This window comes from Oncorhynchus mykiss, chromosome 22 (assembly GCF_057628025.1).
Source record: "Oncorhynchus mykiss isolate SJ-2025 chromosome 22, ASM5762802v1, whole genome shotgun sequence".
In the NCBI taxonomy this organism is placed as follows: Eukaryota; Metazoa; Chordata; class Actinopteri; order Salmoniformes; family Salmonidae; genus Oncorhynchus; species Oncorhynchus mykiss.
Genome location: NC_143043.1, coordinates 14,671,519 through 14,693,928, shown reverse-complemented (window position 1 = coordinate 14,693,928; position 22,410 = coordinate 14,671,519). Strand labels below are relative to the sequence as shown.

General features: G+C 38.7%; 1 long non-coding RNA gene across 1 annotated transcript; it reads left to right on the top strand.

The window, feature by feature from the left end:
* The first annotated feature begins 1,136 nt into the window (after window positions 1-1,136).
* On the top strand, window positions 1,137-18,401 carry LOC149972808 (uncharacterized). Its single transcript, XR_016490732.1, has 2 exons — window positions 1,137-1,283; window positions 17,424-18,401. It is a non-coding gene; the product is annotated as an uncharacterized LOC149972808 (long non-coding RNA).
* The last annotated feature ends 4,009 nt before the right edge of the window (window positions 18,402-22,410 follow it).

Genomic DNA, 22,410 nt, shown 5'->3' with positions numbered 1-22,410 from the left:
AACTTGGTTGCTCCAGGAATCTCTGCAGACTTGGTTATATACATTAAGTGATCAGTTTTAATACTTGGGGTTTCAAACCAAGAACAGGCAGTTAACCCACTGTTCCTAGTCCGTCATTGAAAATAAGAATCTGTTCTTAACTGACTTGCCTAGTTAAATAAAGGTAAAAAAATAAAAAATAAACATATAAAAAATGTACTGCATGCAAATTACACCAGCATAGAAAGGGGAAAAAACACATTTAACTTCCAAGGCTCCTCAAAATCAGCTTGTACTGTTTTCATGGCCCTACCTTTTAAGATAGATGTCAGTTTGATTTATTGTTCGCCTGACAGTTATTGGACTTTGGTGTTTACCTCTTACACATAAAACTGCATCAAAAATTAAGATCCTGGCACCTTGAAAAATATTTTAAAAGCTTTCCATGTATCTCTCTTTCAAGTGCTTAACCGATTACTTTCTTTTCAACTTTATGTTTAGCAGACCACAGACAATCTGAAAATGTAAAATTAAAACATTTATGTAAATGTGACTAGGCAAGTCAGTTAAAAACGTCTCTAGGATAGGGGTCAGTATTTGGAATTTTGGATGAAAAGCATGCCCAAATTCAACTGCCTGCTACTCATCCCCAGAAGACAAGATATGCATATTAATAGTAGATAGAAAACACTCTGAAGTTTCTAAAACTGTTTGAATCATGTCTGTGAGTATAACAGAACTTATGTAGCAGGCGAAACCCCGAGGACAAACAATTCAGATTTCTTTTTTTTTTGAGGTCACCCTCTTTTCAATGGGGTTTCATTGGGAATCCAGATTTCTAAGGGACTTGCTTGCAGTTCCTACCGCTTCCACTGGATGTCACCAGTCTTTAGAAATTGGTTGAGATTATTCCTTTGTGTAATGAAGAAGTACGGCCATCTTGAACAAGGGTCACTTCATGTGTACTGTTTGATAGAGGCGCATGACCAGAAAGCATGCTTGAGTTTGTTTTCTTCCTGTATTGAACACAGATCATCCCGTCTTAAATTTGATTGATTATTTACTTTACAAAATACCTAAAGTTGTATTACAAAAGTAGTTTGAAATGTTTTGGCAAAGTTTACAGGTAACTTTTGAAATATTTTGTCGTCACGTTGCGCAAGTTGGAACTGGTGTTTTTCTGGATCAAACGCGCCAAATAAATTGACATTTTGGATATATATCGACGGAATTAATCGAACAAAAGGACCATTTGTGATGTTTATAGGACATATTGGAATGCCAACAGAAGAAGCTCGTCAAAGGTAAGGCATGATTTATATTTTTATTTCTGCATTTTGTGTCGCGCCTGCAGGGTTGAAATATGTTTTCTCTCTTTTGTTTATGGAGGTGCTATCCTCAGATAATAGCATCCTTTGCTTTCGCCGAAAAGCCTTTTTGAAATCTGACAAGTTGGCTGGATTCACAACACGTGTAGCTTTAATTTGGTATCTTACATGTGTGATTTCATGAAAGTTTGATTTTTATAGGAATTTATTTGAATTTGGCGCTCTGTATTTTCTCTGGCTTTTGGCCAAGTGGGACGCTAACGTCCCACATATCCCAGAGAGGTTTTAAGAACAAATTCTTAATTACAATGATGGTCCACTGGGGAGCAGTGGGTTAACTGCTTGTTCAGGGGCAGAACCACAGATTTTTACTATATCAGATCGGGGATTCAATCCAGCAACCTTTCAGTTACCAACCACTATGCTACCTGCTGCCCCAATAAAATGAATCGCTATTTTCTATATTTTCTGTGTGGAGTGATTTTCTCTCTCCCGAGGATTGTTTTTTATATTTTATTTCCCTCTCAGCTCAATCCACATATTCACTCACTCTCTGACATCTCTGTTGACAGCTCATGTTTGAGCAATGGATCTGCTGTCTACCTGGATGTTGTCATATTTATCAAATCAAATTTTATTGGTCACATACACATATGTAGCAGATGTTATTGCGGGTGTAGTGAAATGTAACTGGCATTGTTGATGCTAAAAGTTTGTTTTTCATCTGATCAAATCTGCCATGAGAAAAAAACATCAAGTTGCATTAAATAACTGCATTTTAATGACAACGTTTTTGCTCAGGATCTCACTGGGTGAAGTCCATATAACTGAATCTGGATGAATGCAACAACCATATCTCAGTCACTAGCAAATACATTCATGGGTGTTAACTTTACTATTCACTTGATAAGCAAGGCACTCTTGGAAATAAGGCTCTACACCAAGCAGTGTGTTAACTTAACACTGGCCAACATTTTCAGTGTTCATTTAACACGGTGTTGATTTAACACTGGAGAATTTGCTATGCATGAATTTCACAGGTCACAACTAGCAGTGCTCAAGAACACTTGACATAGAGTATACATGAATGCTTTGGGGATTTAAACTTGCAACCTCTTGTTAAAGTGCATTGATATTAACACACACTCAAAACATAGTTGAACCCTGGGGTTCAAAAAGGTCAAAGGTACCCTTCGCAGGTATATATATGAATTCACATTGTACTGTTTGCTACCTTGTGGGTATCATGGGACATTTTTCTACCCATTATTTTGAATGTAAGGTTTGCTCATCAGTGTACTTTGCTAGGTGGGGCCAATGTACTGGTGGGGGTCATTAGCATATTTGGGGCTGTGGTCAATTATCTGTGTAGTTGTGCTAACCGCCAGTGGAAGTGTGTAGTAGTACAAGTACTTGATTGTTATGATGATGAAAACCTACTTTGATACCAGCTGTTTTAGGAATTGTGCCAGGTGCTGGTGTGAACCTATTTTAAACCGGCTGGAAATGCTCAATGCTTCAGGAACCTTCATTTCCCCATCACCACAGTAATTTACTGTTACATTTACAGTGTCTGACTTGCAGCTAGTTGACAGTAAGTTATTGATAATTAAATATTAACTTTCTGTGAACCAGCTGCCATTAAGCTACTGTGCCATGGAATTGGTACATTGAAAATCTCTTCCCATTTATTTTGCAACCTGTCAAGATTGTTGTACTCAAACTGAACTGGTATATGTAGTATATCTCTATTTAATGTGCATTCAGAAAGTATTCAGACCCCTTGACTTTTTACACATTTTGTTATGTTACAGCCTTATTCTAAAATTGGATGAAATAGTTTATTTTCCTCATTAATCTTCACACAATACATGTTTAATTTTTAATCACTTACTGTCAACTAGCTGCAAGTCAGACACTATAAAGGTAACAGTAAATTAACCACCTAACTGAGGAACTTAATTTAATCTTGCGTAATACCCTAGATGCAGTCGCACCCCTAAAAACAAAAAACATTTGTCATAAGAAACTAACTCCCTGGTATACAGAAAATACCCGAGCCCTGAAGCAAGCGTCCAGAAAATTGGAACGTAAATGGAGCTACACCAAACTGGAAGTCTTCCGATTAGCTTGGAAAGACAGTACCGTGCGGTATCGAAGACTTAATTGAGGAGAATAAGAACAATCCTAAATGTATTTTTGATACTGTCGCAAAGCTAACTAAAAAGGATCATTCCCCAAGAGAGGATGGCTTTTACTTCAGCAGTGATAAAATCATGAACGTCTTTGACGAAAAGATTATGATCATTAGAAAGCAAATGACGGAATCCTCTTTAAATACGTGTATATCTTCAAAGCACAGTTGTCCTGAGTCTGCACAACACTACCAGGATCTAGGATCAAGGGAGAACACTCAAGTTTTTTTAACACTATATCTCTTGACACATTGATGAAAATAGTCATGGCCTCTAAACCTCCAAGCTGCATACTGGACCCTATTCCAACTAAACTACTGAAAGAGCTGCTTCCTGTGCTTGGCCCTCCTATGTTGAATATAATAAACGTCTCTCTATCCACGGGATATGGACCAAACTCACTAATAGTGGCAGTAATAAAGCCTCTCCTGAAAAAGCCAAACCTTGACCCAGAAAATATTTTAAAAATATCACTTTTTGATACAATGAAACATGATGAAACTTGATGAAACCCCAAAATTGCCCTCTCTGGAAGCCTGTGTTTCAGACATAAGGAAGTGGATGGTGGCAAATGTTTTACTTTTAAACTCGGAACAAACAGAGATTCTAGTTCTAGGTCCCAAGAAACAAAGAGATCTTCTGTTGGATCTGACAATTAATATTGATGGTTGTACAGTCGTCTCAAATAAAACTGTGAAGGTCTTCTGCGTTACTCTGGACCCCATTCTCTCTTTTGACGAAAATATCAAGACTGTTTCAAGGACAGATTTTTTTCCATCCACGTAACATTGGAAAAATCAGAAACTTTCTGTCCAAAAATGATGCAGAAATATGTATACATGCCTTTGTCACTTCTAGATTAGACTACTGCAATGCTCTACTTTCCAGCTACACAGATAAAGCACTAAATGAACTTCAGTTAGTGCTAAACACGGCTGCTAGAATCTTGACTAGAACCCCAAAAATGTATCATATTTCTCCAGTGCTAGCCTCTACACTGGCTTCCTGTTAAGGCTAGGGCTGATTTCAAGGTTTACTGTTAACCTACAAAATATTACATGAGCTTGGTCCTAAACTCAGCAAAAAAACTGTCAACTGTCAACTGTCAACTGCGTTAATTTTCAACAAACGTAACGTGTAAATATTTGTATGAACATAACAAGATTCAACAACTGAGACATAAACTGAACAAGTTACACAAACATGTGACTAACAGGAATGGCATAATGTGTCCCTGAACAAAGGGGGTGTCAAAATCAAAAGTAACAGTCAGTATCTGGTGTGGCCACCAGCTGCATTAAGTACTGCAGTGCATCTCCTCCTCATGGACTGCACCAGACATCTCCAGTTCTTGCTGTGAGATGTTACCCTGCTCTTTCACCAAGGCACCTGCAAGTTCCCGGACATTTCTGGGGGAAATGGCCCTAGCACTCACCCTCCGATCCAACAGGTCCCAGACGTGCTCAATGGGATTGAAATCTGGGCTCTTCTCTGGCCATGGCAGAACACTGACATTCCTGTCTTGCAGGAAATCACACACAGAATGAGCAGTATGGCTGGTGGCATTGTCATGCTTGAGGGTCATGTCAGGATGAGCCTGCGGGAAGGGTACCACATGAGGGAGGATGTCTTCCCTGTAACGCACAGCATTGAGATTGCCTATGACAATAAGCTCAGTCCGATGATGCAGTGACATACCGCCCCAGACCATGACGGACCCTCCACCTTCAAATCGATCCCGCTCCAGAGTACAGGCCTTGGTGTAACGCTTATTCTTTCCTGACCAAGACCCTTCTCCCCTGATTGCTTAATTTGGCCGGGCGGCCAGCTCTAGGAAGAGTCTTGGTGGTTCCAAACTTCTTCCATTTAACAATGATGGAGGCCACTGTGTTCTTGAGGACCTTCAACGCTTCAGACAGTTTTTAGTACCCTTCCTAGATCTGTGTCTCAACACAATTCTGTCTCAGAGCTCTACGGACGACAATTCCTTCGACTTCACGGATAGGTTTTTGCTCTGACATGCACTGTCAACAGTGGGACCTTATATAGGCAGGTGTGTGCCTTTCCAAATAATGTCCAATCAATTGAATTTACCACAGGTGGACTCCAATTAAGTAGTAGAAACATCTCAAGGATGGTCAATGTAAACAGGATGCACTTGAACTCAATTTCGAGTCTCATAGCAAAGAGTCTGAATACTTACGTAAATAGGTGTTTCTGTTTTCTGTTTTGTATTTTTTTTTTTACAAACATTTCGAAAAAATATGTTTTTTCTCTTTGTCATTATGGGGTATTGTGTGTAGATTAATGAGGACATTTCTTTATTTAATACATTTTTGAATAAGGCTGTAATGTAACAACATGTGGGATATGTCAAGGGGTCTGAATACTTTCCGAATGCAGTGTATGCCAATTCTTTTCAGCCATTATTTTTCATTAATATACAGTATGGCAGACAAACAAGTTCTCTACCTTCTCCCTCTTTCTCCCTATTTGTTATATATTTTCTGGATGAAAAATTGATATAGTAAGCAGCTTTGTATGGCTTGTTTAAGAAAGAGTGATACTTTCAACAAAGATTGATTTTCAATTTGTCGGAAATGAGAAGTTGGAATCTACAGTACCAGTCAAAAGTTTGGACAAACATACTCATTCAAAGGTTTTTCTTTATTTTTACTATTTTCTACATTGTAGAATAATAGTGAAGACCTCAAAACTATGAAATAACACATATGGAATCTCAATTGGGTTGAGGTCGTGGTGATTTTGGAGGCCAGGTCATCTGATGCAGCACTCCATCCCTCCTTGGTCAAATAGACGTTACACAGCATGGAGGTGTGTTTTGGGTCATTGTCCTGTTGAAAAATAAATTATAGTCCCACTAAGCGCAAACCAGATGGGATGGCGTATCGCTGCAGAATGCTGTGGTAGCCATGCTGGTTAAAATTAAGTATGCCTTGAATTCTAAATAAATCACAGACAGTATCATTAGCAAAGCTCCCCCACGCCATCACACCTCATCCTCCATGCTTCAAGGTGGGAACCATACATGCGGAGATCATCTGTTCGCAACTTTGCAACCTTTTGCCACATTTCAGGCTTCAAACATAAAGATATAAAACTGTATTTTTTTGTGAAGAATCAACAACAAGTGGGACACAATCATGAAGTGGAACGACATTTATTGGATATTTCAAACTTTTTTAACAAATCAAAAACTGAAAAATTGGGCGTGCAAAATTATTCAGCCCCTTTACTTTCAGTGCAGCAAACTCTCTCCAGAAGTTCAGTGAGGATCTCTGAATGATCCAATGTTGACCTAAATGACTAATGATGATAAATACAATCCACCTGTGTGTAATCAAGTCTCCGTATATATGCACCTGCACTGTGATAGTCTCAGAGGTCCGTTAAAAGCGCAGAGAGCATCATGAAGAACAAGGAACACACCAGGCAGGTCCGAGATACTGTTGTGAAGAAGTTTAAAGCCGGATTTGGATACAAAAAGATTTCCCAAGCTTTAAACATCCCAAGGAGCACTGTGCAAGCGATAATATTGAAATGGAAGGAGTATCAGACCACTGCAAATCTACCAAGACCTGGCCGTCCCTCTAAGCTTTCAGCTCATACAAGGAGAAGACTGATCAGAGTTGCAGCCAAGAGGCCCATGATCACTATGGATGAACTGCAGAGATCTACAGCTGAGGTGGGAGACTCTGTCCATAGGACAACAATCAGTCGTATATTGCACAAATCTGGCCTTTATGGAAGAGTGGCAAGAAGAAAGCCATTTCTTAAAGATATCCATAAAAAGTGTTGTTTAAAGTTTGCCACAAGCCACCTGGGAGACACACCAAACATGTGGAAGAAGGTGCTCTGGTCAGATGAAACCAAAATTGAACTTTTTGGCAACAATGCAAAACGTTAAGTTTGGCGTAAAAGCAACACAGCTGAACACACCATCCCCACTGTCAAACATGGTGGTGGCAGCATCATGGTTTGGGCCTGCTTTTCTTCAGCAGGGACAGGGAAGATGGTTAAAATTGATGGGAAGATGGATGGAGCCAAATACAGGACCATTCTGGAAGAAAACCTGATGGAGTCTGCAAAAGACCTGAGACTGAGACGGAGATTTGTCTTTCAACAAGACAATGATCCAAAACATAAAGCAAAATCTACAATGGAATGGTTCAAAAATAAACATATCCAGGTGTTAGAATGGCCAAGTCAAAGTCCAGACCTGAATCCAATCAATAATCTGTGGAAAGAACTGAAAACTGCTGTTCACAAATGCTCTCCATCCAACCTCACTGAGCTCGAGCTGTTTTGCAAGGAGGAATGGGAAAAAAATGTCAGTCTCTCGATGTGCAAAACTGATAGAGACATACCCCAAGTGACTTACAGCTGTAATCGCAGCAAAAGGGGGCGCTACAAAGTATTAACTTAAGGGGGCTGAATAATTATGCACACCCAATTTTTCAGTTTTTGATTTGTTAAAAAAGTTTGAAATATCCAATAAATGTCGTTCCACTTCATGATTGTGTCCCACTTGTTGTTGATTCTTCACAAAAAAATACAGTTTTATATCTTTATGTTTGAAGCCTGAAATGTGGCAAAAGGTCGCAAAGTTCAAGGGGGCCGAATACTTTCGCAAGGCACTGTAAACCCTAGAATGAGCAGGTGTCCAAACTTTTGACTGGGACTGTAAATAAAGGCAAAAACCACAAGCCACTGACGCTGACCTTTGAAACATCTACATTTTAAAAAGTCTTAATGAAGCCATGTAATAAAGCCTACACCTTCTCAATAAATCCATTATTTATTTCAGGCAGGTCTTAAGAAGCATGACATGAAGAAAATGTAGTCTATTTCAGAAGAACAGAATAGCATACTCTGAGTTATCATTCTGTTAGGTCCTGATGTGGCTACGTCAAATGACTGTGGGCTACACTAGTTCATTTAGCAGACAACATTTGCTTAGAATTCCGTGGCATTATTATTATTTTATAGTATGAAGACTACAATTGAACAGCTGAATAGAATTGGAAGGATATTTTCTCCAAATGATGGGAGGAAGTAGGAACATGTGGCTTTTCTGTGTTGAGCGGTTAACAAAGAAATAGGTATTGTTATATGCTTCATTTAGAGTTATTAATGCAACTTTAGTTGTGTTTTGATTTTGAATACATTGTAAGGCTGCATGATGTGACTCTAATGATGATGTGAAAGACAGTCACTTGAAAGGCATGAGCTCTCTTATTTGTGCAGGCTGTACACACTAAAACAATAACTCATTCACAATTTGACAAGCAATGCACACCCAATTTTTCAGTTTTTGATTTGTTAAAAAAGTTTGAAATATCCAATAAATGTCGTTCCACTTCATGATTGTGTCCCACTTGTTGTTGATTCTTCACAAAAAAATACAGTTTTATATCTTTATGTTTGAAGCCTGAAATGTGGCAAAAGGTCGCAAAGTTCAAGGGGGCCGAATACTTTCGCAAGGCACTGTAAACCCTAGAATGAGCAGGTGTCCAAACTTTTGACTGGGACTGTAAATAAAGGCAAAAACCACAAGCCACTGACGCTGACCTTTGAAACATCTACATTTTAAAAAGTCTTAATAAAGCCATGTAATAAAGCCTACACCTTCTCAATAAATCCATTATTTATTTCAGGCAGGTCTTAAGAAGCATGACATGAAGAAAATGTAGTCTATTTCAGAAGAACAGAATAGCATACTCTGAGTTATCATTCTGTTAGGTCCTGATGTGGCTACGTCAAATGACTGTGGGCTACACTAGTTCATTTAGCAGACAACATTTGCTTAGAATTCCGTGGCATTATTATTATTTTATAGTATGAAGACTACAATTGAACAGCTGAATAGAATTGGAAGGATATTTTCTCCAAATGATGGGAGGAAGTAGGAACATGTGGCTTTTCTGTGTTGAGCGGTTAACAAAGAAATAGGTATTGTTATATGCTTCATTTAGAGTTATTAAGTCCAGACCTGAATCCAATCAATAATCTGTGGAAAGAACTGAAAACTGCTGTTCACAAATGCTCTCCATCCAACCTCACTGAGCTCGAGCTGTTTTGCAAGGAGGAATGGGAAAAAAATGTCAGTCTCTCGATGTGCAAAACTGATAGAGACATACCCCAAGTGACTTACAGCTGTAATCGCAGCAAAAGGGGGCGCTACAAAGTATTAACTTAAGGGGGCTGAATAATTATGCACACCCAATTTTTCAGTTTTTGATTTGTTAAAAAAGTTTGAAATATCCAATAAATGTCGTTCCACTTCATGATTGTGTCCCACTTGTTGTTGATTCTTCACAAAAAAATACAGTTTTATATCTTTATGTTTGAAGCCTGAAATGTGGCAAAAGGTCGCAAAGTTCAAGGGGGCCGAATACTTTCGCAAGGCACTGTAAACCCTAGAATGAGCAGGTGTCCAAACTTTTGACTGGGACTGTAAATAAAGGCAAAAACCACAAGCCACTGACGCTGACCTTTGAAACATCTACATTTTAAAAAGTCTTAATAAAGCCATGTAATAAAGCCTACACCTTCTCAATAAATCCATTATTTATTTCAGGCAGGTCTTAAGAAGCATGACATGAAGAAAATGTAGTCTATTTCAGAAGAACAGAATAGCATACTCTGAGTTATCATTCTGTTAGGTCCTGATGTGGCTACGTCAAATGACTGTGGGCTACACTAGTTCATTTAGCAGACAACATTTGCTTAGAATTCCGTGGCATTATTATTATTTTATAGTATGAAGACTACAATTGAACAGCTGAATAGAATTGGAAGGATATTTTCTCCAAATGATGGGAGGAAGTAGGAACATGTGGCTTTTCTGTGTTGAGCGGTTAACAAAGAAATAGGTATTGTTATATGCTTCATTTAGAGTTATTAATGCAACTTTAGTTGTGTTTTGATTTTGAATACATTGTAAGGCTGCATGATGTGACTCTAATGATGATGTGAAAGAAAGTCACTTGAAAGGCATGAGCTCTCTTATTTGTGCAGGCTGTACACACTACAACAATAACTCATTCACAATTTGACAAGCACTTGATAATGCCTAGAAATTCACGGTGGCATCCCCTTGTGTGGCCGTAACGCACCCTAAAAAAATCCATGCTTTTTGCAGCCGTTGGCCGTTGTGCCCTTTTCCACTCGATCGGGTCTTCCTCACAGGCTACAAGTGAAGATTTAGAGGGGCCAATTTCGAGGTGCATATTGAACTTTTCATCAGCAAACACCTAACGAACAGCAAAAGCACTAGCCTATGTCAATCTACTATCAATCAATCAATCAATCTACTGTCAATCTACTATCCCCTGTAGTACAAGGTTGACCTATTCTATTCTGTGCGAGAAATAAATACAACCACTAGCAGCAAAAAAAAATAATATTTTTTACATAATGTAGCTGACGCAACAGATCAGAACATTTAGCTTTAAATGTTGATAAACTATTAGGCTATTTCTTCACATTTTAAGTGCAACAATGCACACATGGTAGTGGGCTATACACGTGAATGTTCCATTAGTGGAAAACACCATTATCAAAAGTGACTGCAAATGCAATTACAGCGTGCATGTAATGCTTTTATTATAAAGGTGCGTTTTTATGGTAAAAATTATCTCCCCCAAACTTGAAATTCACACGCACCTTAGGCAATAAACCCCTTGTAAAGCGGATTAATGTGCTTAATTTTAAGAAGTTATTTAGCCACTTTCGTTGTGATACAAACCTTATTAAAACATATAGGCCTATGGGCCAGGCTACATGAGGTGTGCGACTATGATTCGAAAAAGTCACAAAAAAAGGCGATGTTTGTTATGCTGGGCATCATTCACAAGTGATAATATATAAATTCACAAGTGATAGGCTAATATTGTTACTCATCAGACTACTCTTGATTTAATCTTTACATATGCTAAATAATATATGTGTGTGAAATTTACCATTATCATGCACCTGTATCGAAACAGGGGCAGCAGGGAAAAATACATGTCATCTATGCACTTAAATAGCGAATGGAGGACGCTTTTCCCCGTGGTTAATTTTCATGCCAGCCAGGTAGGCTATATCCTGTTGTAAATATGAGCAATGTTCTTAATATTAGGAAAGTTGAGAAATAAATATAGTAGGCATAATCTATAGAAAGCTGATCCTCCTCTTTTTAGTAGAGGTCATCACTCTGTTTTCTCGCGCAATTGCCTATTGCCTAAAATGTTGCGCAACATGAGCTCATGAAGTGTTTGATTAGATTTTAGGATACATTTGCATTAATGTCAGAGTGATTGGCGGGACAATAGAGTGCTGAGTACTGGGCAGTTAGCAAGTTTGGTAAGCTACTAATGACCATCAGCAGCATAATAGCTTGGAGAAGCCTAATTACCGTGACTAAAGGGTCATATGGAATTTGACTGCCTTCATGACTCGTGACCACGGTAATACGGTCACCGCAACATCCCTACTCCAAATCAAAAGGTTCAAATTCTGAGAGCATTTCCGCACACTAAATGTCATTGTCCCTGGGCACTGTTACTTTATCGTTGCTGTTGTCAGATAAAAATCACAATCATTGAATTGATTCTGGCCAACTTTTAGCAGTGCAGAAATGTATTCTTGCCAATAAATCTGTGGCCGATCTCATAGCCTGGTGGCGTAGCAGGAAATTGAGATTGCTGGCATCCTGTGGTTTTGGAACACTTCACATGTGACATTTCATGTGTGAAATCATGTGATTTTCCAAATGTGAAATCATGTTTTTTTCCAGTGAGGGTACACTAAAGGATCTTCATACCATAAAGATAATGTTTACATTGCTCTAGATATTACTGTTTACAGAAGCAGAATGTGTGATCTTGATGCCTGTTTTAATTAATAGTTCATTTAATAGTCAAAATAGCCTGGTACATTGTTTGTTGCCTCCTCTCATTCGCCATGTACTGTTTCAGTTTAAATGACTCAATATTTTGAACAAAAACGGACGACTGTAACTAAGGCTGGGAATGTCAATGCAATACATCTAGCAAGGGCAATGATCACAAGTCAGTCATAACGTGGCTAATAGGCTAGCGCACGTGTCAAACACAATGCCCGCGGCTGAATAGGACACACAAGTGTATAAATGAGTAAACAGTTGAAGCATCTACTTTATAAAATTACAGCCTGATGCACTCGGTGAATTCTTCCTGGGGGTGTCTATGAACAGATATTAATAAGATTTCATGTTGTTAAAACACTGTCAGTTCCACTTTAAAGGCTTGAATAAACTGATTTTCCTAGAGAGCATAGCATACTGTAGATAAGATGAATTCAATATACTAGACAACAAAAATTGCCTTTTTTTCCAGTGTGTCTCACACTGCTAAAATTGCAGAAGTGGTCTGTATCCAGTTATAGAAAAGAGATTGTCTCTTAGACATGGTGCACATACTTATCGCCATGGAGAACGAGGCCGAGGAGAGTCGTCGCCAGTAGTTGTCAATTGTAGTCAGGGCATGTGAGAGAGGCTGAATGCTGAGACAATTAATAGGCGTGAGACAAAGTGCTTAGAGAGCTTGTGAGAGACACTTGAGCTCTGGCAAAAGAGAGGGAAAGACTATACGTTTTTTTCTCTTCTTGCGTTTTCCCAAGATGAATGGGCTTTTCAGATTTAAGAAAGCGCATGGTTGAAATACAAAGAGAGGCTCATCTATCAATGCTGAATAGTGGGAGAAAATCATATTGCTGTGTCTAAGTGGGGTGGGGGGGGGGGATGGGGGTGTTGGTCTCTGATTAGACCCAGGGCCAGTTACGCTCAGGGTTTGAAGCGCTAACATCAATCCTCTCTTCTCCCCCTCCAAAGCCCTTGAACCACAGGAGATAATGTCTTCACTGTAAGCTCTGTTTTAAAGATTCTCTCAGAAACCAGCAAACGCATGTGTTATTGAACATGCAATTACGACACTTTCCTGCAGTCAAATGACCAATTCACCCTCTAGTGTCCTCATGGGTGGAATGTTCATATGTTTTCATAATTTCATAATTAATAAGCAAAAAATAATAATACTCCGGAAATCCGGTGTTTCTATGTCAAAAGGTGTTGATATATTTCAGTCTTCTGGGATGTATATACAGTGTAATATTAGGATGTATATAAAGTGTAATATTGGGATGCAAACTAAAAATGGAACACATTTCATCTGACATGGTACAGGTGTCTTCTTTTTTTGAAACCATAACGATGTGTGTGAGGTGTATACGTTTGTTTGAGGTAGATGTGTTTAAGACTACCAAGAAACACTGTGTGTCCCTGATTTAGCCCACTGCAGTAAAAGGTTAACCATCAATTGGGTTTTCAATCACCTTCATGCTGGCTTGACCAAGCAGCTGGGTATTTAAAAAAATAACTATTCATAGGTTATTTTCAGAAGGGGTGGTTTATTAGGGACGTGGGTATTACAATAGTTATTTCTGGCCAACCATGAGAGTAAATGTGACTTACCACCATTTCGCTCTTGGGGCACACACTTGACGCTCTGGCCGATGACTTGTTTACCTATGGATAACATGAAAACACAGTGTTCAACACCCGTGGAATATGGCCGGCGTCAGTAAATGTCTGCAAAAAAGTGTAAAGAAATTGTGTGTTGGCAACAATTTCATTACGTTTTTTTGCAGACATTTACTGACACTGGCCATATTCAACAGGTGTTGAACACACAAATATTAACGTCAGTTAGGGAGCCAGCCAGTACACTTTAGCTTAAGACATGTAGCTATCTAGCTAGGTAAACAATGAACCTAGCTAGGTAAACAAAGTGTAAGATCACATATGTCATGTAATGTTAGCTTACAAGCCAGCCAGCTAACGTTAGCTAGCTAGCTAACAGTACACTTTAGCTTGAAATGGAACCACTTTCTGTCAAAATTAGAAACGTGTAATATCTGAAAAAGTAGCTGGCTAATGCTAGACTATCTTATACATAATCATGCATGATGGACGCGTCTTCCTGTCAGGAATGCCATACCACCGTTGCCCTTAGTTTGAAGGTGTAATCCAGAGACAGTTGTCTCCGTCTCTTTAGCTATCATACTCTAATTCAACTGATTTCAGAAGGTAGAGAGCAACACTTATGCAGCTCCACTACACAATACATTTTTAAAAAGCCGCGTTTTACAGGATTACCAACACAGACTGACGAGCTCAATAGACAAAATCCATATATATGGCAGACCAATCTGAACTCATTGCTCGGCTTGGCAAGCACACTCATTATCTCAGCCAATCATGGCTAGTGGTAAGGTTGCTCACTTATTCTGTTGCTTAACCAACAAGGCTTGTAATTTAACAATTGTATTCATTTTACAGATGGCATACACATTTGTTATTAAGGAAGATGAAAGTTCACATGTTCGAGAAGGCATTTCTGCCAAAAAACACATTTTGATAAAACATTTATTTTACGTTCAAATGGCTCTCCTGTGAAGTCATGACTTGCGACACACACCTATGTTCCTGAATCAGGTCACAAATGTAATTCCTGTTGGTCATGTTAAGTTTGTACACCTCAATGCAACATTTGACTTGAATATTGTTACACATTATATATTCTAATACAAACACATTGTTAGGTGCCTCCTAAGAAGAGGTTGTTGCAGGAGTCAGGAGCAGGAGAGCAAGAAATTCCAGTTTGCACAGTCGTTTATTATAAGTCCCAACCCACCAACAACAGGCGGGGAAAATCACGAAACACACGGAGGAGAAACCTCTACTCCTAACACAGTACCAACGGTACAACGACTGTGAGGGGAAAAAAAACCTGTGGCGCAAACACGCACCCCTAACAGAGCTAACACAGCAAAATAATTCCACACGAAGACTAGCAGGCAGCGGAGGTTAATAAACCCACCGAAATGAACTAATCAGACACCGTTGATAACAAAAACAGACAGACACAAACAAAAAGGAAAAAGGGATTGGTGGCAGCTAGTAGGCCGGCGACGACGACCGCCGAGCACCGCCCGAACAGGGAGAGGAGCCACCTTCGGTGGAAGTTGTGACACATATTCAAGTTGCTATTTACATATTGCAACAAAGTGGTTATTAAGTTAAAACCCATTGGGGATATCACATTGGGATTTGCATAGGCTTTTAAGGAACTCCTACAATTCTGTAAGCTTCATTAAAGCAACAAAATGGTTGGTGTTCAACTGTTAGGAGATAACAATTCAACAGGACAGATTAATCTGAATGACATTTACTCTCACTGGTGGGCAAAAATAACTTCCTGAAAGCCACACCCCTACTATGCTAAACCTCCAGTCTTCTGATCTGACCGGCTGGTTAATATCTCAATAACCCAGAATCAAAAAAACGACTTTGCGGTTCAAAAAAACAAAACAACAACTAAGTGACCAAATACCTGCAACCCAGCAGTTGGGTCATCCAAACAACCCATTTTGTTTTTATAGAAAAACACTTCAAAATAAGGCCTTGTGAAATACATTGTAATGTGTTCAATAATAACATTTGAATTATGACATATTCACTTAGAATCTCACACGGTGAAGTCCATAGGACTGAAAATGGATGAATGCAACAAGCATCTATCTGTCACTAACAAATGCATTCATGGATAGTAACTTGACAATTCACTCGAAAGGCAAGGCACTGCAAAATATCCAAATAAAGCTTTATTTAATTCCACACTGTTCAATGTCTATACGGGTCCACACTTCCAGTGTTATTTTAACACTGGGGAATTTGCTGTGTGTTGCTTTTCAGTAAGGGAACTGAAGACCAGTTTCTCTTCCTTAAAGGGATAGTTCACCCAAATTACAAAATGACACATTGGTTTACTTACCCTGTAAGACGTCTATGGACAAGGTATGACAGAAATCCATGCTTTAGATTTTATTTCCCTGGCACTGTTTCCAAATGCTAACATTTGTGGCCCAAATCCCAGGTCACTGGACCGATTTTATTTGGTTTTGTGCATCATGTCCATATCGTCCAAAATAATCTAAAATAGATTCTGAAGCGCATCAAAGTCACATATGGATTATTTGAACATGACGCACAGAAAATGCTAATATTGGTCCCATGACTTGAATGTGATTTGTGCCACAAATGCATTTGGAAACAGTGCCTTGAGAAACTATACCAAAGCATGAATTGCTGTCATACCTTGTCCATAGACTGCTTACAGGGTAAGGAAACCAATATGTAATTTTGTAATTTGGGTAAACTATCCCTTTACTACAGTAACTGAAATACAGTAGCACAATCAAAGCCTATTTTTTCAGAGCAGATTATCTTCCAGTTCTGGAGTCTGGCAATACAATGTCCTCTTCAGTAGTTTTATCCCAGAGTGTGAGACTGTATACTGCCCAGCAGTTGGGCACTTCCCATTTGCTAGGGAAGAAATGGTGTCATGTGTAATTAACTGAATCTGCCAGTGATTGTGAACACCTTGTTGACACATTCATTCCACATGAGCTATTACAGATTCTTTTGACTCCAATTTGCATAATTGTACCTCTTCCTGCCTTCTGATGCGCATGCCTCTAATCCTGCATTGTTTTTAGCAAAGAAAAAGGGAGAAATCCAAACATTTATCTGTACTGACTACTGACTATATATATTGAACCTTTTTGCACTAACTATTTTGACTCATTATATACTCTGCTGCTACTCTTTATTATCTCTCTATCATGTTGCCTAGTCACCTCATACCCCTGCACATTAACTCGATACCCTGTGTATTTAGCCAAGTTATTGTTACTCATTGTGTATTTATTCCTTGTGTTATTATTTTTCTCTCTGCATTGTTGGGAACATTTCACTGTTAGTCTACTACACCTGTTTGTTTATTTTGTATTACTTTTGACCGCTTTTTCTCCCCAGTTGGTAATTACAGTAATGTCCCATCGCTGCAACTCCCGCACGGACTTGGGAGAGTCCAAAACAAAACCCTGACAAGCCGCACTGCTTCTTGACACATCGCTCGCTAAACCCGGAAGCCAGCTGCACCAATGTGTCAGAGGAAACAACGTCTGGTCCCCGTGTCAGCACCTTACCCGCCAGAGGGCAATTGGACAAGGACATGCCGGCCAACCAAATCCTCCCCTAACCTGGATGGCACTGGACCAATTGTGTGTTACCTCATGGGTCTCCCGGTCACGGCCTGGCCTGGGATCGAACCCGGATCTGTAATGACACCGCAAGCACTGAGATGCAGTGCCGCTGCACCATTCGGGAGGTCCCTTACACCTGTTATTTACAAAGCATGTTACAAATAAACCCCTGTGGCAGAAAAAAACTTGATGAGAACACTTCTCCCATCGGTACCATATTTATGGCAAGATGGTTTACTAAGATGGAAGTATTAAGATGGTTTACTAAGATGGAAGTATTAAGATGGTTTACTAAGATGGAAGTATTAAGATGGTTTACTTAGATGGAAGTACGCCTACAAGATAAATGTGGATCAAATATTATTCAAATCATGGGTATGTTGCTTTATCTCTTATTCATATTTCAGCTAATTTGGTTACCAGTATGTAAATATGTTATCAGAAAGCTGTATGGCTTGGAACATGACCCAGATGTACAGTATATTCTTCGTGTTTATGCTGTAAATACAGACCGTAGTGTCAGAGTTCCTTCGCATCTGTAACACTATGGTTTTCCCTCTGAATCGTCATCTCACTCATATATAATAATCACTTTGTTTAAAGCTGCCGAGGGACACCTCTAACAGACACCTTGAACATTGGGAGATAGCTCTCAGTGCAAACATAAAGAGAGAGAGAGAAATGAAATATTCAAGCACTTTATTGTCTCCTGGGTCTTGGAGAAGAATCAATAAAACATCATACTGGCTCCTTTCTGAATTTGTGGTTTTCAGTGGGGTTTGAACCCCTCGTGATGGCACAACCTTCTATTCTCGCACCAAACACAAAAACACCACCAGAGTTTCATTTTGATGTTTGAATTAATCAGTTGAGAGTTATTTCTGAACAAAAAATACTGATGTTGCCTATGGGATCTGTAGCCATTCGGGAATTGATGGCAAGTGTTTAAAAGTTTTTGGTTAATGCATTTCAACACTTATAATAAGCACGTAGAGAGTCACACAATCTAGGGACCCTCTTATATATGTGGAGTACAAAACCCAGCTAATCGCATTGTATTGCTCTACTACATATTCTCATTAGTTAAATCTCACCCTGTAGAGAATAGCCTAACACTCTCTTCAAAAAGTAACACAGAGAAAAATGAAAACACTAAACCTATCATCTGTTCAAGTACATACATTTAAAACCATAACATGACCTAATTGTTGTAACCCTCTTAGAAATGTGTCTAAATGCTGCCAGAATGATGACAATAGGCAATTATGCAGACGGATCAAGAGATGTTGATGTTTACTTGGGGAAAAATAAGGACACAGCTGAGAGGAAGGGTAGCATGATCCCATTATTATGATCTTTCAATAAGACCATAAAGATCCCTGTTGGGCCCTATACTTCATCTGAGATGAAATGGCTTAATGTTATTATGTTGAATCTTAATTTGAGCCAGTTTGCTACAACAGGAAAATAATCCCACAGCAACAGGAAATGTGAATTATTATGTGATGTAATAATTCACATTTGATGTACAGTTCCAGTCAAAAGTTTGGACACACCTACTCATTCAAGGGTTTTTCTTTATTCTTACTATATTCTACATTGTAGAATAATAGTGAAGACATTAAAACTATTAAATAACACATATGGAATTATGTAGTGTCCAAAAAGTATTAAACAAATCAAAATTTATTTGAGATTCTTCAAAGTAGCCTCCCTTTGCCTTGATGACAGCTTTTTCTCCTAACAGGAAATCCTTATGGCGGCCATTTTATTACAATGGTTGACTGACAGGCTTCCCAGACCGTCTCTAATCTTTCAAATGTTTATGGTATCTAGTAATAGTTTACTACATTTGTATCATAAAATGGAACAGTTATTTCACTTATCCACTGGACTGTTGGAGCTTTAATCAGTCCAGTTGAGCTCCAACGCCATGTGATTTGCCTTTGATTTCTAATCGTTGTAAAAGATTGAGAAGCTAAGTTCCTTCCACAAATGCAGACAATCATGGTATTTCTTCAAGTATGTTATGGACCAAAGTGATTAGTGAACTTAAAATGCAAAGGCATCCGCTGAAACTGAATGACTGACCCATGGTTGACTGACATGCTTCCCTGTCTGTCTCCAATGTTTAAAAATGTTCCTCAATGTATCTAGTATTAGTGTACCACGTTTTATACTTTTATACGATCTTGGGCATATTTGGTTCTTATCTGCTGATCTACAATGGGAGATCTTTTCTTGCTTTAAAGAATTCAGAAGTAAATTATTTACACTTTTTAAAGCAAGAATGTCAATATCCGAATTGTCTTTTCTTCACTGGCACTGCCCCCACCATGTCAGAGCCTCATCCCATAACATTTTACCAGATGTTATGTATTTGCAGTAATGTAAATATATGTCAAATATGTCCCAAGTAGTCACACATGTTCTTCAGAATAATGCAGCAATTACTCTTTTGTTGCTCTTTAAGTTTATTTTATGGCAACGCACCTTACATTGATATTAGCACTGCACTTTATGGTAACAAGGTAATCGGTTTACAGATTTGATCCCCTGTTGCAGTATAACTTTCCTGCAATGCAGGACATTTGAAACTTCTAGTGTATTTGAGGGATAAAAAGGCTTCTGAAGTTTGTAATTTCCACTTAGAAATTTCAGACTTTTTTCCCTTAAGAAAAATATATACAGTACCAGTCAAAAGTTTGGGCACACCTACTCATTCAATGTTTTTTCTTTATTTTCACTATTTTCAAAATGACTTTGTAATGTCACCGGCCCACTAAATAAATCCCATTGACAATATAGACAACAATTACAATCATAAAATACTCTTAAAAGACCTCCATGAGGTTTTTATTGAGGTCCTTCTGAACATAGTCCAGTGGCCACGGGAAATGAAGGGTGGACTGCGATAGAGCCACCACATTTCACACACAGCTGGGGCATCTCTAAAGAAGTATTTTTGGCTATAGTGCCGTTGCAGATTTTGTATCCCCCTGGCTGCCATTTCCAATATGGCTGCCAACCAGCTGCATGGGGGCCATATTGGACTAGATTCACTTGGCCTTATCTCCATAAATAATTGGTACGTACAGCCCAATGACGGCTTAAAATGATTGAGGGTGACTAGAAAACACAATAAAATGGCAAAAAAAAATTATACATATCCTTTATCATAATAATAATCCCAGGAAACCTGCCCTGTACAAAGGAATGTATTATGTCCAACAGGGAGACATGCAACTCATTTTAACAAAATACTTTCATGATGAGACCTTTCAGCCTCTAAACAAAGTATGTGAAAGTCTAAACTATGATGTCTAGCTATAGTGCCATTGCAGATTTAACCTATTATACTCAGTCATGTAGTGCTACTTTTTTTAGATGCCGGATATCAAAAGTAAATAAATGACAATTTCTCAATCAACGTTTGCACTGTAGCCTGTTGAATAATATCACATGCATAAAACACATCAACCAAATGCAATGTCTGCCTATGCCCACACACATTGACTTGAATGAATGTATTTTTGTAATACCCACAAACACCAAATTAGGCCTACCTAATTTCAAAATAGGCCATCATCAATGTCAATTGTGAATGATAATTATTTTCGTTTTTTTTACGGGTGAAACGTCCAAGGAGCATCTGAATGCCGACCATAACCATTCTCACTCATTTTCATGAGATTATGCATTTATATCATAAAGATATAATTATAAGAAATGACATGGTGTTTTTGCTATTGTATGCAAGCTGAATGCAGAATAGTAATTAATAATTAATTAAGTAATCTTACGAGACATTGATTGGTCACTCTTGTGCGCTCCGGCAGCACTACATCCGTGATTATACTCCGTTTTTCAAAATTACCATCAAAACAGCTCCACAGGGCCATGTTGGACAGGCTTGACATGGTCATATCTCCATAAATAATTGGTACATACAGCCCAATGATGGCTTAAAATGTTTGGCCCAAGTATGCCATATGAATCCTTTAAATATTTTGTCGAAAAGTGGTGAAAAAGTGCAAAAGAAATTCCCAAAATGACTGATTCTTGAACATACTTTCATCCTCATTTTCCATATTTTCCATTTAACACTTAAAAGTGTCAAATAGATGTTCCTTAATGTTAAATACTGCCAATCTAAGTAACCCCATCCCCATCGCAATATGTTAGTTTAAACTAGAGATATAAATGGGTTGTGCCTCAATCGGCCTTCTGCATCTGCGGTGGAAGGTGGCCGAGCTACAGCGGTGTTTGTCAGACTAAGAGACGTCCCAAAAATCGTTCTCCTCATGAAAACGTCTGTAGCATCCAAAAAGTTTGGCCTACAAACTAATATGACCACTCTCGTTTTTCTCTATGACCCCCACAAGCCCCACGTGACTCGTCTGAAGTCTGTAACGCTGATGTGCCAATTTCTGTCAGTAGCGTCCAAACCATTTGGACTACAAACTAATATGACCCCACTATGACCCCACAGTGTTATTCTATGATGGCCTTGCTCTATGACCTCCACAAGTGTCACTGGACTCGTCTGAAGGTAAAGGTTCAAAAGGTTACATTTTTTAAAATAAAATATCTAAAATGATCCATGGTATGACCATCTTAAAACAATTCCATATGCTAGCTTAGTACTCCCCCACCCCCCTGCCCATGCCTTAGACTTTTAAAAGTTAAAGTCTACCATATGTTAGCTTAGTACCCCTAAAAAAGCAAAATCTTGTCTCATTGCTGAAACTCCCCAA